The 14,017-nt window shown below is 33.1% G+C and overlaps 1 pseudogene; it reads left to right on the forward strand.

Annotated features, from left to right (window-relative positions):
- Positions 1–14,017, forward strand: part of LOC119536942 — a 46,071-nt pseudogene that overhangs the window by 14,762 nt on the left and 17,292 nt on the right.

Here is a 14,017-nt window from a genome sequence, read left to right on the forward strand (position 1 = left end):
GACAGTTTAGGGAAAAATAGTATGAGTTCAGAGGATTTAATTTTAATATAGTAGGTGCCTTGATATTTATCTGGTTGTGGGTAGAAGAGGCCTTCTGATTTCTCATGAAAAAGAATGTATTGGGGCCCATTTCCTTGAGAGATGGATATGAGATGAGCTTCCCTGACTCTTGTGAGTTTCTCCTCTTGCTAAACCCACTGAAATGGTTATAGTCTGAGGACGCTTGTCTTTGACACAAAAATCTTACATTATTTGAAATCTCAAATCTCTAAATAATAGTTTTAACAAAGCAGCAGCCCCTTCCCTAAAATCTTCTCTCTCCACCCAATTCAACTGCAGCTATATTCAAATTGAATAAATATGGAGAAATAGTTTTATTATGCTAAATTGTTTAAAATATTAACATAAGCAAATTTCCATGGGGGATGAAAATAAAAACTGTGAAATGACAAAGGGAGCTGATAATAAGATTTTTAAATATCACTGGAAGATTGGTTTGGGATTTTATTCCTCTCTCCTGATAGAAATGCTTAGAATTCTGATTGAGTATATACCACAGATAGAAGAAAATCATGGGAGAACTATTAAACATCTTTATTTTTGTACATACATACTGCTACCATTCCAGACAAATATTATGAACACATTAAAATGATGGAATGGCAAGCACCATAGAAAATAAAAGCGACCCCCCCTTCACCTACTAATCCTTATCCAAGAAAATATGTTTTGTTCAATAACTTACAAGACCTCTAAATACCCAAGTGATATGAACCGTGGTCTCTAGTAACTATCCCAGAAGACAAAAAGTAATGAAAAAATGAACAGGCAAAAAAATAATCTATATTATTGGTCTATACAAATTTAAAGGAATCTAAATAAAAATTCCACAAGATTATAATTTTAATTGTCAAGTTATTCTAAAATTTATATGGAAATGCAAAGGGCCATGAATACCCAAAAAGACCTCAGCAAGAGGTTTAGACTTTTGTCACCTATTGTGAAGGACAGTATTTAAGATAGTGGGAAATTGGTACAAGGATAAACATGCAAAAGAATTGTACAAAATAGTGAGTAGAGACACAAACACATACATATATAGTTGATATATGGCAATGGTGACAGTGCAATGGATGGGCGAAGGATAGTATTTTTTCAATAAAAGGTTAATCCATATGTAAAAAATATGAATTATCCATATAGAATAATTTATATGGAAAAAATAAATTTTAATTTTATACCATACAGAAAAATCAATTCTAGATGGACTGTAGATCTGAATGTGAAAAGTTAAGAAATAGAATTTTAAGAAAAAAAATGGAACATATTTATTAGGTAGACACAAACAAAGATTTATTAGGACACAAATAGCAGTGACTTCAGGAAGAAAAAATATAAATTAGACTATATTAAAATTAAGAATTTCTATTTATCAAACATTACCAATAAAAGAGTGTAAAGGCAAGATACACAGTGAGAAAGACATTTGATATATCTGATGAAATAACCACTGCAAATCAATCAGGAAAAGACTGCCAATGCAATTTTAAAAATAGGCAAACATTTGAACAGGAACTTCACAAAAGAGATTATCCAAATGGACAATTAAACATATAAAAATGATTTTCTCATAATTAGCTCTGAGAATTGCAAATTTCATACCATGATTTTGAGGTCAAGGGTTATAATGGATATACTATGACTTTACATGACTGATAACTAATGGCCAGGTCATGTAGAATGTTGAGCTTTAGTTTTTCTCATCTATAGAATGGTGAAAATAATACTTTCCTTTATGAGCTCAGAAGGGTGTTTGGAGGATCAATTGACATAAATGTAGATGAGATAGTCTGTAAATTATGTTTCTCATAGTATTGTTAGTGTGGTAGTGGTTGTTATTACCATTACCATTTTTATAATTGGAGCACCTGGGCAAAGAGTCATCTTGTATTTTCTATCTTTCACAAAAAACAGATTTTTAAGTAGCAACAAAATTATCTGCTCTGCAATTTATCCACCTATATTATGCATTTTCATAGTGAAGAGTATCTGAAAAAGATTACATTACACTATCTCTGAACTGCATAGAAGGATCTGCCATCATAATTCCTTCTCTGGATGATTTAAATATTCTTTCTATCCTGATTGCAAAACTCTCAACAAAAACTTATCCATTTGTCCTTGTTCTCTTTCATTATAGGTTAACTTCTGCAGTTCCTCCATGTACCCTGTGCTAGTTTGAAAATGTTATGTATCCTAGAAAAGACCATTTTCATTTAATCCATTCTTGTGGGGGCAGACCTATTGTGGGTGGGACCTTTTGGTTAGGATATTTCAATTGAAATGTGATCCAGCACATTGAAGGTGGTTCTTAATTCTTTACTGGAATCTTTTGTGAAGAGGGCAAAAGTAAAAGCCCAGAGAGCTGAGAGAGAAATGCCCCAGGAGAAATAAGCAAGGATCCACAGGAGCTGAGAGAGAAAGCCATTGAAACCAGACCCAAGAGAGAAGGACCAGCAGACATCACCATGTGCTTTCCCATGTGACAGAGAACACCAGATGGCAGCAGCCTTTCCTCAGAGAAGGCATCTTCCTCTTGATGCCTTAATTTTGACATTTTCATGGCCTTTGAACTGTAAATTTGCAACCTAATAAATCCTCACTGAAAAAGCCAACCTATTTCTTGTATATTGCATTCCAGTAGCTTTAGCAAACTGAAACATACCCCTAAAACCTCATAGAATCATTGGAATAAATATGTGAAAGAAACTATACCATGAAAATTTTGCTTCAATCAATAGAATTCAATGAAATTTGGAGTTAGCAAAACAGAAGATAGCAGATTTTTTTTCTACTGAACAGTTTTAAAAGAGCATGGATTAAGTGCAATCCTATTAAACGTCTTGAAATAAATTTTGACCATTAAAGAACATTGTTTTGAGAAACATCTTCATTTAAAGTATTTATAACTCAGGCTGACAGACCACACTAGTATTCAAAGTGATCATCTCATTATCTTTGTGTTTTGTTTTGTCCCCTACTGCTCATCAAACAGATATCCTCCCCAGTAAATTCCCAGGGACAAGAATGTATATTTTCCCTTCTTGCCTTTAGGCAACTCTGATTTATTACACATTCACTTAAATGTTTGTTTTCCTGTCAGACTAATTTAGCATGTACTTTAGTGAACTCTGTTAGTTTGATTGAACCAATCCTATGTGCATATAGACATAGTTATCCTCATATTGATATCATATTCATATATATATTCATATTTATAAGGATTACAATGTATGTTTATGATGTAATTTTCTTCACCTTTTACATCCTTATATTTTTCTCTGATAATTACACATATATATATTAAAGGGCCTTTGTTAATAATAACAAAGGAAAAGTCAAAATTTATGCTTCATAATGAGCCAGAAATTTTAAAAGACCATGAAACAACAAAGCCTTTGCCATATTTATATTTTTAAAGAAGATTCAAGATAATGATTAAATAAGAAATTTTGAAGCTACATTAATATATACCAAATATGTATATTGTCTATATTGAAGAGATCATTTGGTCTTTCATTTTCCAATGAAAAAATCATTCTTATGGACTTACTTTCATTATTTGGGAATGCCTACAATATGCATTATTGATGGATATAAATGGACTTGATATTCTGGATAAATGTTACTTGCAGGAAGAAATGACAGGCTGAACATGTATTAATAACTACTTATCCTCCAGTATCTGAACACAGAGGGATTTATTTGAAGTATTAGTACTTCTGAAATTTTGTGAGAATATCAAATATTGGATAGCCTTTGAAGTAATGCTAAATGTTTTTAACATTAAAATGTTAAAAAAAATAGGTAATACTGTAGTCCACCTTTGGAAACACTCTTCTTCCTGTTTGTACTTAAAGATCAATGAAAAGAAAATTTTGAAATGTCAATGGAGTAGTCTCATTAATGGCTATGCTGAACTTCCTTCCATTTGCTCTTTATTGAATGAAAATAACATGATCAATAATGCTTTAGAGTATATCTATGAAGACCTTAGTTAAATTTAAGCTAGCCTATTTGAATCCTCCCTAACTCATCTCTGTATTTTGATGGGATATCTTTTGTTCAGTGCTTAAAACAAGAAAAACAGTTCAATATAGTTGGAGATGGGAAGAAAGAAGAAAGCAGCATTGACTATACCCATCTCTCCATTCTTCTTCTCCTGGTTTTAGGGATAATTTGCATGGAAGGAAACTGTTCTCCTGGAACATCCAGTAGGAATAATTCAGTGGGAATGGCTCTTCCAGCTCATGACTCAATCGCACGGATATCTGACAAAGGAGCATTCGAGGCATGGGTTTACTCTACCCTCTTTCCTCTCCCCCTATTTTGTGTCTCAACAAATCGCTGTTTCAATATCCACTTTAGATATTGAATTAAACTATGACTGTCTTCTTCATTGCAAAATTTTACAGTTCAGAGCTGGAAAAAACATTAAAGATCACATTGTTCAAATATCTGCTCAGTGTTTGTTTTCCCCCATGTCTTTTTACTCCAAGTGGCTGTACAAACTTTGTTATCTCCCAGAAGAGGTGAAGATCTCTATTCTTATAATGTAGCAAAGTAATTTGGAGGATAACTGTAATTTTTAGAACATTCTTCTTTACAGTTTCCCTGTACCTCCCACCAAATACAGTCTCTGTTCTACCCACTAGACCACTCAACGACTCACTCATTCCTTTTCCACAGAGCAAATTTTCCAATATCTGAAGAAAACCGTAATTCCTCCTCTAAATATTTTCTTCAGGCTAAACACCCCCATTTGCTTTAGTCTCTCTTTGCATGACATTTAAATGTGCTTAACCTCAAACCACTTTTCTTGAAGAAAGTTGCCAGAATTAGATAAAATCTGTTTTAACTGAGAAATCTAAAAGTTCAAATATCAGGGCTGTAACCCTGGCTTGACACCACCTAGTTGATTTCCCTTTTTGCCTAGAAAAAGGAAAATATCTAAGAGTAAGGACCTTTCTGATTCCTTATCTTAAGGTCTTTTTGGGTGTTGTTTTTATTTATTTTTCATTATTTTTAATTTTTGGTTTAAAGAGGACAATTAAATTCTAATTAAGTAGTAATATATATATAGCATCTTTCACCCACACTTGGTTTACAAGAAACTCCATAAATCATCCTACTTTATTCTGCACTAGAGAAACCAGTCTCTTTCTGATGCATGTCATCTGTCTTTCCATTGCCTTTAAATATTCCTCTCCTCATTACTGGAAACTGAGTTCTCCCATTGTCAATCCAGACATTCTCCTTAGTACACAATCACAAACTACCATTCTTAGAGCATATTCTGGTCTCTATTTACCTACCAGCATATGCTAGTCAGTTCAGTCAGACAATGTATATTTCTTAAGAGAATAAAATTCTGTTTGCTTGTTATTTCTTAGAATAGGAGGACTTGACAGGTTATGATTCAGGCATTAAATTCACTTCTTCAAAATATCTCCATGTGTCTCTGTCCAGTTATGTTGCAGTCTCAGCTCCCACTTTGGATTAATATAAGCAAGTTGAAATATATTCAAAGGAGAGCAAATGAAATGGTAGGGGAAACATATCTTAATGCAAATGCTAGAAGGAACATGAATATTACTTGAGCACAGAAGACTTCCAGTATTTTAAATGTTACCATGCTGAAGAGATATTAATAGTCTCTGTGACTCTTTAATTAAGGGGTGGAATAGAACAAACTGAAAAAAAACTATGAAGAAGCATGTTTCATATCATATATATGATAGATATTTCAGACTTAAAAGTCTATAACTGAACCCTTGATTCCCTCCCCAATTAAATCTCTTCTCCTGAAAGTAATCCCAATATCTGCAAGTGGAATCACAAAACATGATTTTGTTCAAGTCTAAAACCTCAGAATCAATAATTGCCCATCACTTCCTATCTTTCCCTTCTACAAGCAATATCTGAGCAAGTCCTGTCTGCTCTACCTCCAACAAATCTCAAAGCCATCTACATACCAACACACTGCTACAGTCCAAGGTAACACCATCTAATAGCAACCCTAATAGGAAATTCTATTCTCCAGAATTATTAATATTTAACAAAATTTTCTCATGCAACCTAACCCTAGTCCCTGATAATGAATCTGTAAATAAAAGTGTCTTATTGTCTCTTTTGTTTTGTTTTGTTTACGCTTTTGTTTTTTTTTCTCTAAAAGATAAAAGGACATCCAGTCTTGACCTTGTAGTTTGATCTGATGCCAGGGACCATTATGAATGAACACAGTTTCAGGAAGGAGGGAAATCAATGATTGAGGTCAGTTAGATGCCACATAAACTCCAAATACTTGTCTTCCGATTGGGGGTAATATGAAAAGAAATCCCAACAATAAGAGCATCTATCATTTAGGCTTGTTGGGTGCATTAAATAAGATAATGACTACACTATAATTAAAATGACTATAATAGTTTCTGGCATTTGTTAGAGCTTGTGGTAGTCTGGAGCTGTTATGTATCCCAGAAAAGGCCATGTTCTTTTAATCCATTCCTGTGGGTACAGACCTATTGTGGGTGGGATCTTTTGGTTGGGTTATTTTAATTGAAATGTGATCCAGCCCATTCAAGGTGGATCTTAATCCTTTTACTGGAGTCCTTTATGAGAGGATAAAAGACAAAAAGCCCAGATTGCTTAGACAGTAAAAAGCCCTGGAAGAGCTAAGAGAAGACTCACAGAAGTCAGAGAGAAAGCCACTGAAGCCAGATGCTGAACTGGGAGAGAAGGACTAGCAGACATAGGTCATGTGCCTTCCATTGTGACAGAGGTGTCCCAGAAGCTGGTAGCCTTTCTTAAGAGAAGGTATTGGTCTTGTTGATACCTTAATTTGGCCATTTTCATGGCCTTAGAACTGTAAATTTTCAAGCTAATAAAATCCCATTGTGGAAGCTAACCTGTTTCTGGTATATTGCATTCTGTCAGCTTTAGCAAACCAAAACACCTTCCAAATATAGACCATTTGGGAAAATCAAAATGATGTAATTAAATAGATACAATTGAAATTGCACTCTTATTAGCAGACTTATTTGCCTTCATAAATGGAAATGAAAAGAGAAATTATGAAAAATTAAACATTATATATTTTGGCAATTGTTGCTGCAAGTAGGATATGCTGTTCAACGTTCAAATAAATTTTGACCAGAAACAGAGATAGACTTTCAGTGATAGTTCTTACATACTGATATAATTAAAATTATTTAAGCCTTGAGTTATATTTTAAAAGGCAACCTATTGTGTCATGTTTGAGTTCTACAGTGGGAAAAATGGTTTTGTTAAATGATGTTGAAAATTAGCTCATTTGAATGATAATAAAATGGGTGCCTATAAAATTTAAAATATACAAATAAAGAGTAAATGTGCTCTTTGTGTGTACTTCAAATATCTTCCTTAATTGAATTGAGCAAATAAAAACACAAGTGAAAGTCATTTTAAAATGCAAATATGTTACACACATAAAGAGTAAAATATATTATAAACATAAACTTTAAAGATTCAAGATTGCTGCTTCTATTCTCCAGAATTATTAATATTTAACAAAATTTTCTCATGCAACCTAACCCTAGTCCCTGATAATGAATCTGTAAATAAAAGTGTCTTATTGTTTCTTTTGTTTTATTTTGTTTATGTTTTTGTTTTTTTTCTCTAAAAGATAAAAGGACATCCAGTCTTGACCTTGTACTTTGATCTGATGCCAGCAACCATTATGACTGAACACAGTTTCAGGAAGGAGGGAAATCAATGATTGAGGTCAGTTAGATGCCACATAAACTCCAAATACTTGTGTTTAAAAGCATTCATTTAAATCAGTGAGATCATACAATATTTGTCCTTTTATGTCTGATTTATTTCACTCAACATAATTTCTTTAAGGTTCATCCATGTTGTCTCAAGTATCAGAACTCCATTCCTTTTTATGGCTGAATGATATTCTATTATATGCATATATCATATTTTATTTATCCTTTCATTGGTTGATGGACACTAGAGTTGCTTCCGTCTTGTGGCAATTATGAATAATGCCATTATGAACATCAATATACAAATATCTGTTTGAGTCCCTGCTTTCAATTATTTTGTGTACATACCTAACAGTGGGTTTGCTGGGTTCATATGGTAGTTCTGTAGTTAACTTTCTGAAGAACCACCAAAGTAGCTTCTATCATTGCTGCACCATTTTACATTGCCACCCACAATGAATGAATGTTTCTATTTCTCTACAGTCTCTCCAACACTTACCATTTTCCATTTATTTAATAGCAGGCATTCTAATGGGTGTGAAATGGTATTCCATTGTGATATTGATTTGAATTTCCCTGATGGCTAATGATACTGAAACTTTTCATATGATTTCTGACCATTTGTATATATTCTTTGGAGAAATATCTTTTCAAATCTTTTGCCCATTTTTTATTTAGGTTGTTTGTCTTTTTGTTGTTAAGTTGAAGAATTTCTTATTATATTTTGGATAGTAAACCTTTATTGGATATGCGGTTTCCAAATATTTTCTCCCATTGTGTAAGTTGTTATTTTACTTTCATGATAAAGTCTTTTGAGCACAAAAGTTTTTAATTTTGAGGAAGTAATAGTTATCTATTTTTTACATTTGATGTTTGTGCATTGGGTGTAAGGTCTAAGAAACCATTGCCTAACACCAGCTCCTGAACGTGCTTCCCTCCTTATGTCTTCTAAGAGTTTGATAATTCTGGTTTCTTATCTTTAGGTCTTTGATCCATTCTGATGTGGTTTTCATATAAAGTGTGAGGTAGGAATCCTTTTTCTTTTTGGCAAATGGAGATCCAGTTTTCCCAGCACCATTTGTTGAAGAGACTATTCTTTTCCAATTAAAAGGTCTTTGTCCCTTTGTCTAAAATAAGATGGCCATAAATGTGAATGTTTATTTCTGAGCTCTCAATTTGAATCCATTGGTCTACATGTCTGTCATTGTGCCAGTACCCTACTGTTTTTATTACTGTGGCTTTGTAATAAGTTTAAGATAATATGTCTTAATAAATTTTAGAATAAACAAACTCATAGAGTCAGCATCTAGAATATAGATACCAGGAGATGGGGTGGGGATAGGGAAGGGGAAGCTAAGGTTTAAAATGTATAGGATTTCTATTTGGAATGATGGAAATAAATGATGGTGAGGGTAGCACAAAATTGTGAATGTAATTGAGCACCAAAATATATATCTGAATGTGATTAAAAGGGAAAATGTTAGATTGTGTATGTGGTAACAGAATAAAAATTTAAAAACAAATCCATGGAAATACACTATGCAAACAGTGAACCCTAAGTTAATCCATGAACTATATTTAGTAGTACAATTAAAAAATTCTATCATCAGTTGTAACAAATGTTCCACACCAATGCAAGATGTTAACAGCAGGGTGGTATATGGGAATTCTATATTTTACTAATAATTGTTCTTTAAACCCACAACTGCTCTAATAATGAAAGGTATTGGTTTATTTGGTCTAATACTGTGCTTTGGTAAGGGTTTGATGTCATGAAGGAAGTGATTGGAAACATTTCTATTTCTCAGTTTTAGAATCTCTTTTTATAGATTTTCATTGCTATATGCTAGAAATATTTTTTTAAATAAGGTAACACTACGGATATTTAAAGCCACACAAAATTTTCCTGCTGTTTTGTAATTTTGAAAAAAATTTCTAGTATTATTTTTATGATTTTCACTAAAGAGCTGAGTTAGCTTTGTAACTAAAGTGATTATGACATTCTCTTCAGTTTTGTGAGATATGAAATGAAATCTTAATAAAGAGAAGTTTTATCTTATAAGAACAAATATTTAACTTATTTATACTATGAGTTAATACCACTCAAATTAAAGATTTATATGATTTTTTATTGAATTAAAATAATTATGCAAAATTAACTGTTCTCAGTTATTAACTTACATTTTCCTTTAGATTCACTGATGAAGTTTAATGTACACAAGAGTAATCTTTACAAATATGAGCATTTTATACAGGTTCCCATTGAAACTTTTGGTATCTACTTAATTAAAGAAAAATGGTACTATATGAAGACAAACAAATTAACATTATATGCTTATATCATATTCTCCTGGGGACACTAAAGAACTTATCTTTAAAATACTAATTGCAGTAGTTAGATTTCTTTTTAAAATGAACTAATATTAACTAGAAGTTCAAATGTAACAGATTTAAGAGAGGAACAAATTGAACAATATTAGACTATAGAGACAAGCTTCCATGTTTAATTGCTGCTGGATTGTTATATTAAAAATGAGTAGAAAATGCATCATGCAAATAAATCACAGTACAATTAAACTACATCTGTAACTCTTTACTTAATAATCTGCTATTTTAAAACAATTGGCTCTGTTTTAAAGCTGTTTCAGTACACATACAGTTATCTGGAAGAACAAAAATTTGACTTCTCACACATCATCCTCTTCAGGAGAATAGGGAAATTCTACTTATCACCATTGCAAGGAATCTGATATAAAATAAGAAATGGGAAATATGGTAGCACATTGCACTCTTTTAAATGGGTAACAAAAAATTCATAAACTTGATAATTCTGAAAAATCCTAGAGCCCTTTTTTGGCCTCACATAAAAATAGAATTGGAGGTGATTTTTAAAATGACTTATTCTATTCACTGATGATTTAACTGAGGCTTATAGACTAATGCCCTCAAAGGCACCCAGCAAATTAATGATTTTATGTGGATAAACCAACTTTCTGAGTCCTTTTCCAGTGAACAGAACATTCTGCTATGACATGTAGCTTACTTTCTGAAAATATTTATAACTTTTTGGAGTACATTTAAGCATGTGCTGTTCTACTTGAATAAAATGTTATGATACATAACACTATCTCCAGTTAGATTCCTTGTATTGGGTAGAATTGGAGAGAAATTCAGTTAAATACAAACAAAAATCACATTAAGGACAATGATACATATTTATCATCATGACATTCTTTCCTGAAACTCTAAAAACCCTTTGAGAATTACATTATTGTGATTAACCAAAATAATTGAAAAAGTACATAGTTTTCAAAGGTATGATTAATTTTATTTTAACAACTAATGAACATCCAACACTATTCACAGGCAAAGGAAATGCACAATGTTGCAGATGCTTGGCATTGTCATCAGTGGTTTTAATTTGCCTTTTTAGATGACTAATATGTTGAGCGTCTTTTTATGTGATATCGCTCTCTTTTGAATTAAATTATCAATAAATAATAATCTGGTTTAGTCTTTATTAGGGACAGTGACAACCCTTGAACATACACATTTCTATAGATTTTCTTTTTGGATGTACATCAGGTTCTTATAAAAACAGTGCAAACACAGATATAATCTTTTAGAATTCTATGAAACTGAAGTTCAAGATTTAAAATCCGAATCCTTATAAAATAAAAGTTGATATTTATGTTGGTGTCACCACATACATAAAGTAAAAATAAATGAAGCTTAAAAAACTCATGTGTTTGGTTACCTTTTACGATGTTGAATAGTTGTATAACTTTTTTCCTTATCCATGGCTGAGAAGTATCTGGAAATGAAATGAATACTATTCAAAGTAAAAATTCCATCCTTAGAGAAAGAACAGTGTTATTCATTATATGACATATTTTTGATACAACATATCAGAAACACATATTTCTATTTACTCTGTATTTTGTAGTGGAAGTCCTGCTGTATGATTCTCTAATATTATTTATACAGACAAGGAAATTTATAGTAACTTGGAATAATAGCTAATTAATATATATGTATATATATATTCCTTATTGTATATAACTAAAAATTTATAGTAACTTGGAATAATAGCTAATATAATATATATATATATATATTCCCTATTGTATATAACTAAATATATATTCCTTATTGTATATAATAACTAATAATAATAAACATTTATTTATTGAGCACTTACTCTTTTGTTGTACTTTTTTGTTGCACACTGTACATTTTATATTTTAAAATATTATCTCTGAGGTTTATTACCTGAGATGTCTGTTTCTTGATTTTGTAAACTACTGGGGACAGAAATTACGACAAAGATTTTCTTGAGTGTCAGGCTTCCTATCAGCAAAGTCTGCCTAAGGTGGATGCAAAGTGCAGGATGCTTACTTTCTTTTCTGGGCCTGTGTCTTGAACTGGGCTTGTACTTTTTAGTTGCTTTAGGGTTCCCCTGTTTACAGGAGTTTGAATGCCCCTTTTATTTCCCAGTAGGCAGACCTTCTCCCACTTTCCAGTGTTTGATACAGGTAAACTTTCCTCCACAGTCTGACTCAATCATTCCTAACACTGCTTTCTCGTAGTCTCAAATTCTTTTGTCTGGGGACAAATTCTGGGAGGGAAGGGACATGCCAGAGAGGCTTTCTCAAGTCAATCTTCCCAGCTGGAGCAAGGCCAGGTATCCAAGAAAGGAACAAATACTGGATCCAAACTGCCCTATGGAGGGATCAGAAAGGGAGACAGCTCCCCAAAGATGTGCTTCCCTGACCTGCCCAGCAAATGCAGTGCTTGAACTATCCACTGCAGTCCTGAGTGTCTTTAAGTCTTCTCAGCCACCTTGGTCAGGTGGGTTGGAACAATGGCCACCCTCAGAGCTGGGCCCCCAGTGATCCGAAATCACTAATCAAAATCCACAGTCAGTGATCAGCTGTGCCTGCCTCTGATCTTGGGGAGGTGGATTTTTGCATCCCTCTCTGTTACCTGCGAGCTAGCCAGGGGTCGGAACCAAAGGTGACCTGATGCATGAGTGGGGATGAGCACCAGAGCTGTGTGGAGAGAGCAGTTGACTAGTCTTTACTGTATTTTACCAGCTCTTCCACCCTCTCTTCCTTGGATGCTCTACAGTGTTCCACTGGACTCTTGAGTTTCCAGATTGTTTCAGACAGTTCCTGCTTGTTTAATGGCTGTTGTGGTGGAGAGGGTTAATCTTGGAGCATCCTACTCTGCTATCTTCCCACAATTCCACAAGTGAGTTTTTTTTAAATTCAATTTTATTGAGATTCTTCACATACCATACAATCATCCAATGTGCACAATCGATTGCCCATGGTACCATCATACAGCTGTGCATCCATTATTCCAGAAAGGAAATAAAAACAAACAAAAAAACACTCAAATCCTCCCATACCCCTAACCCCACCCCACCTCCATTAATGACTCATGGTATTGGTATAGTATATTTGTTACAGTTGATGAAAGAATGTTAAAATACTATTAACTGTAAAACATAGTTTGCAATAGGTATATATTTTTTTCCCTTTATACCCCTCTATTATTAAATTCTAGTTACAGTGTCATACATTTGTTCTAGTTCATGAAAGAGATTTCTAATATTTGTACATTTATCATGGACATTGTCCACCACCAGATTCACTGTTTAATAAATTCCCATATTTTAACCTCCAACTTTCCTTCTGGTGACATACATGACTCTAAACTTCCCCTTTCTACCACATTCACACATCGTTCAGCACTGTTAGTTATTCTCACAATAACATGGCACCATCACCTCTGTCCATTTCCAAACACTTAAGTTCAATCTAGTTAAACATTCTGCTCATAATAAGCAACTGCTCCCCATTCTTTAGCCTTGTTACATAACCAGGTAACTTATATTTCGTGTCTATGAGTTTACATATTATAATTAGTTCGTATCAGTGAGACCCTGAAATATTTGTCCTTTTGTGTCTGACTTATTTCACTCAATATAGTGCCCTTAAGTTTTCTTCATCATCCTGTTTTTTTTTAGACAGTTTTGTTCACCCACCATACATTCCATCCTTAGTAAACAATCAGTGGTTCCCTGCATAATCACACATTTATGCATTCATCACCATCACCACTATCTATATAAGGACATCTCTATTTCTTCCACAAAGGAAAAGGAAGATTCAAAGAAGGTAGAGAGACAAAGGAAAAAAAAA

The sequence above is a fragment of the Choloepus didactylus genome, chromosome 6 (genome assembly GCF_015220235.1).
Source record: "Choloepus didactylus isolate mChoDid1 chromosome 6, mChoDid1.pri, whole genome shotgun sequence".
Classification (NCBI taxonomy): Eukaryota; Metazoa; Chordata; class Mammalia; order Pilosa; family Megalonychidae; genus Choloepus; species Choloepus didactylus.